This window comes from Pipistrellus kuhlii, unplaced genomic scaffold (genome assembly GCF_014108245.1).
Source record: "Pipistrellus kuhlii isolate mPipKuh1 unplaced genomic scaffold, mPipKuh1.p scaffold_m20_p_3, whole genome shotgun sequence".
NCBI classification, from domain to species: domain Eukaryota; kingdom Metazoa; phylum Chordata; class Mammalia; order Chiroptera; family Vespertilionidae; genus Pipistrellus; species Pipistrellus kuhlii.
Window position 1 is genome coordinate 176,240,880 of NW_023425529.1, and position 6,000 is coordinate 176,246,879.

Sequence of the window (6,000 nt, forward strand, 5' to 3'; positions counted from 1 at the left end):
GAGAGGAAGGGAGAGAGATAGAGAGTTAGAAACATCAATGAGAGAGAAACATTGATCAGCTGCCTCCTGCACACCCCCTACTGGGGATGTGCCCGCAACCAAGGTACATGTCCTTGACCGGAATCGAACCTGGGACCTTTCAGTCCACAGGCCGACGCTCTATCCACTGAGCCAAATCGGTTTTGGCGGGATGCTGTGACTTTAATAACTGATCTCAGGAGGCTACCTGTGAGTGTGTGACAGGGCATTGCTCTGAAGACAGGAGACAGGGCGGAAGTGGGGAGGCACCTGGAGGAAGAGGAACCATACCGTGCCTGGGTAGGCAGTAGTGAAAGCCCGTAGCGCCCACCCCACCAATCCTTCATTTATTTGAATATAGGATTAGTGTCACACTTAAAAACAAAATGACCCCCAAATATGTTCTACTTTTGCAAATATTTGTCTACATCAAAGATTTATACATTTTATTTTGAAATGACAACAGATATAATTTTAAAACTTTACCTAAATTTGGTTATAAGACTTGGTCTTGAAATATAGTGTATTATTTCTTAAAGCTTTTTTATACTTTAAAGAAAAATCTATTTTATAATTTTTAAACATCAAGCAGAGTCAATTTTCTTATTTGGATTGTTAAAATTATTACAAGAGTTAATTTTAATGCTGACATATTACTGAGGAATTAATCAATATAAGTTTTGTAATGGGTATCATAAGAAAAATTAGGCATATATTTTCATCTATTAATTCTATTATTAGTTTACTAAAATTATCTACAAAGATATTTCTGGAAGAATAAGTTTTTTTAAAACAAATTTGTAACAGTGGTCAAATGGCTATAAGAGGAGATGGAAAAACAAAATTAAAACTTCGTTTTCCTCTCTAGTTTACTGCTCTAAAAATAAATTGTGATTCAAATATCTTATAATTGAGAGTAAAAAGATTTCTACTTAATCAAAATTGATTTTTAAAACTATAAAACCATAAATTGAAAGATGACTTTTTAAAATTCAACATATTTTACTCCTCATAGATATTGAAAGATCTTAAAAAACATTTTAAGATTCTTGAAAACTTAAGATTCTCAAAAATCTCCAAATGTTTTACTTTATTTAGGAACTTTAGTATATATAATTAAGGGCAGCATTGAAAAAATTATAAATTACATGTTACTATTAAAATCATTATTTTTATTTCTCATTCCATTAGCACTAATTAGTATACATGACCCCCAGAAGTAGGACCATTAAAGGTAATTTATGCTTCTGCTTCACCAGGAGCATTCCTAGTAACAATTTTTATTTTATTTTACAGTAGTTATTTGGATAGAGGGCCAGTGTGTCTGGAACATTTTGATCACACCAAGGACTTTGTTATTGCTAGCATAATTAAATTCTAGATTTAGTGAATTATATTATGTTCAAAAGCATACCTCCTTACCAGTGGGAGTAATTTGCCCTACAGAAATCTGCTATAATACTTAAATAAAATTGTTAATCAGGGACCTTTGCAGCTGCACCTGCTCATATTTTTAGCAGGAAACTGTGTAATCACCGTCAGTTCTTCCAGACTTGGGCAGAGGATAGCCATTCATACAGCAGAAGCACAGTTCAAGAGAATCCCTATCTGCTGCGTTATCCTGGCTCTGCTAAAGCGTGAGTGGTATGGGGGCAGAGGGCACCCACAGGGAGGAAACACACACACTCACACACACACACACACACACACACACACACACACGCACAGGCACATGCACACGCACAAGCACATGCACATGCATGCACACACACACCAAACAACAACAACGATAAAGGAATTACCAGAGAAAGTTACAAGTGACTTTCTTGACTAAAGTTAGAAAAAAGTGTAATGAATCAGACTATGGTAAATCTTCTTATTTTTAAAGAAAGACTTTAGAATACAAAATCAGTTTGAGAATTCAGCAAGAGCCCCACAGACATCTCTAAGTCAACCTTGTCATCTTACATTTTTTTTAAAAAAAACATCTGTGGGTTTCCACAGGGTCATGGTGGAGCACCTATTGACCCTGTTGTAAGATGCAACAGCAAGTGAATTAAATGCTTTCAGAGACAGAGCTATACTATGGTCTAAACATTATTCATAAATTTTACCCTGAAGTAATTTTTCTTCCTTATTTGAGTAATTCCATAATTCTAAAATCCACCCCAATGAATATTACACATTTTGAATATGGATTTGGGCATATATGATCAAATATGCATGACGTACAAGACCCTACGTTGGTGTTACAAGATTTAAAGTTATTCTTATTATGCCAACTGATAGAATGGCTATTATCAGTAAGACAGTTCGTGGTAAGTGTTGGAGAGGTTGTGGGGGAGAAGGGACTTCCATTCACTGCTGGTGGGAATGTAAACTTGACAGCCACTATGGAAAACGGTATGGAGGCTTCTCCAAAATTACAAAATAAAGTTATCACATAACCCACCAATCCCTCTCCTGGGGATCTACCTGAAAAATGGGTAAACATTTACTTGAAAAGATGTATGCACTGCAGTATTATTCACGATGGCCAAGACATAGAAACAACGAAAGTGTACTTCCATAGAGGAGTGGATAAAGAAGATACGGTAAATATATACAAAGGAATCCTACTCAGCCAGAAGATGAAATACTGCCATTGGTAACAATATGGGTGGATCTTGGGAATATGCTAAGTACGTGAAATAAGTCAAACAGAAAAGGTGAAGAACAATATGATTTCACTCATAGGTGAGATATAAAACTCAAAGCAACAAATGAACAAATAGTAACACACAAAAAATCCCTCATAGACACAGACACAATTATAGAGGTTACCAGGAGGAGTGGAGTGAGGATACAAAGAAAAGAAGGTCAGTTATATGGTGACAGAAGGTGATTTGACCTGGGCAGTGAGCACATGATGCAATGCACAAACCATGTGTCATAGAAATGTCCAATGAAACCTGTGGGGAAGCATGGGACCTGGTTGGCATGTCAGGAAGGAGGAATCTCTGAAAGGTGGGAGCCTCTGAGAGGACCTTGCGGAAGGCGGTCGCCCTTGCCTTGACTTTTCCAAACAAGTCGGGGTGTTTTGCTAGAATCTCTATGTTTAGTCTTTAAAGCCTTGTAGAAGCATATGCTTTCTCTGGGATGCTCACCCTGCTAATTGCATCTAGAGGTGAATTTTAGTTCAAGCTGCTGTGACAGTAAAAGCCTGAGGAGGCAGGTGAACAGGGTTGCGTAGTAAGTAGTGCCTTAGCCCTCTCTTTCACAGAAACGTGTTGTTAGAGTCATCATTCATCCAGTCAGCCCCGGGGTCTGCCAGTCAGCCCCGGCAAAGTGGTACCCAACCCCCTACTCCCAGGTGTGACGACAAAGGAATGCAACAAAAGCCTTCAAAAATTAAGAGTAAGAAAATGAAAGTTTAGTCATTGGAGCCCACTTGAGATTTCTAATTTCAAGGAAAATGTTTCTCAGCTAAGGAATTCACTATTTCTGTTTTGCTTCTTAAGAATGACAGTATGTTTTCCACTAGAAAATTAAGCCTATTTCTGAAAGTAAGGGGGAAAAAAGGTTTGTCCTGTATTTGCCTAGGAAGCAAAGGTTTTATATATATATTATTAAAACAATTATATTATGTTAATTATGTTAAATGAATAGAATACTTAATACTGTTTAATGATAATAATAATAATATATATCTGACTACCTTCCCAGGGTTTGAAATTTAAGATTTGCTTTTTCTCCTTATGAAGGAAATTTTATACTTAGGATATATGGGAAGCTATGTTAAGTAAGGAAATAATAATTATATTATTTTTATATATCTGTATTAAGTAGATTCTAATATACTTTTATTTATAACTGTTATAATATTGTGAAATATCGTGTTTTACAAAAGGACAATATCCCATGTCATTTATATTATTCTATAAAGTATCTAGATTTATAGACATACTGGCAAGAAAAATCAGGAGAAACAGAATTTGACTATAGGACTGAATAAACTAAAAATAATAATAGTTTTAATAATTATTGTTCTCATAGTAATATGTTTGTTTACATAAATCCAATAAGAATCCTCCTTACAGACATTCCAACCTAGTCCCATGCTTGCCCACAGAAACCTGCATAATTTTATTAAACATTAGAGGCACAGTGTACAAAATTCCCGTACTGGGGAGGGTGGTCCCTCAGCCTGGCCTGCACCCTCTCACAGTCTGGGAACCCTCACTCCTTACCGCCCACCTGCATGCTGCTCCTTACTGCTTGGCTCACTGCTCCTTAGTGCTGCCACTGAGGTAGGAGAGGCTCACGCCACAGCTGCTCCGCTGGTCAGTCTTGAGCCCAGCTTTTGGCTGAGCAGCACTCCCCCTGTGGAAGCACACTGATCACCACAGGGCAGCTCCTGCATTGAGCGTCTGCCCCCTGGTGGTCAGTGTGCATCATAGCAACTGGTTGTTCTACTGTTAATGGTCACTTAGGCTTTTATTATATAGACTAGAGGCCTGATACACAAAATCTACGCAAGGGGCACCTGACGCTGTGATGGCCAGGGGCCTCTGCCCCCTCTGCCTCAGGCTCCCTCCCCCTCCCCCCTGAGGCTTCATCCAGAAAGTCATCCGGAAGGATGTCCTGAAGGACATCCGGTCTAATTAGTATATTATTCTTTTATTATTATAAATTATCACCTCAATAAATTTAACAGAAAAATAATGAAAAAGTTATTCATGTGAAGTAATCACTGCACTCAAAGAATTTCATATTTTGGAATTCAATATACATTCTATGAGAAAAATATGAGAAAAAAATCAAGAGACTACTATAAGCCATATTATAATATTATATGTATCATCTTAAATATACTATGTAAATTAATCCAATTATTATTTTAATTGTCTGTCTCTGCACTAAAACTTAAGCTTCTACACACAGGATATTTTTCCCCGTCAGCGATGAATGAGCTCTATCTAAATAAATACACAGTACTTGGGAAAGACATGTAGTATTTGTTTAATGAATGCATGGCCTTGATTTGAACAATACAGAAGAAACAAATACCCGTGTGGCTGTTTACACTTTAAATGTAATGCTGTCTAATTTATCTTAGTTTCTAAAAAGCCAAAAAAAATCTTTATAAATACATTTAGATGGCAGAGAGTCTATAAAATACATGTCAGCTAATAACTGACTAAGGGCCCCTTGGAAAGAAAGGATAAGCTAATTCTAAATATCACAGGTATGAATAATATCACCTAAAAAAGGATATGTTTACTCCTTATAATTCACATATTTGGGAGGTAATGACAATTATACTGTAAATGCTGACTGGCTGATAGCAAATGTACAGTGCCATTGATTACAAAACACAGAACAAACCTACAGATATTAACGTTTGGAGAAAGTGTGTCATAAAACTGATGACATATGATAAATAGAAAAACAGGCGGAGAGTAAATATAAGCCTAAGTGCATATTCAGCACAGGGAGGGCAGAGAAGCTTTTGTCCCATAAAGGGCCTTGGTTCCACAGGAAAGGTTATCTTGAAGAAACTGTTTTAACTGCAAAACGTATAAAACAGTATAAATTAAGTTTTTATTCTATTCTTACAAAAGTGCTCTTTGAAATGGTGACTGCCCTTCATTACTGGGAGAGAATCTATTGATCTGGGATATTTGCATATTTGGATTCTTGTCGCAATTAATTCTAATTGCAGATTCATTAGCATTCAAGAATTTATTTCCATTTCCGTCCATTATAAGGACATGAATCAGTCTCCTAGGGGCTCGAGTGCCCTTTAAAGCTAGGAGTAGTTGTGTTGGGGTCTTCAGGGAAAAAAATGAGATTCTAGAACTTAAGAACCAAGTTGAAGATTTGCCAACCTCCAGCTTCCCTGATAGATTCAAATGTTCACAGGAGCAGGAGCTGTGATTTCCTTGTTCACACTGAACACCTCAGCACTTAGCAACGTGTCTGGCTTATCCATTTTAGCTG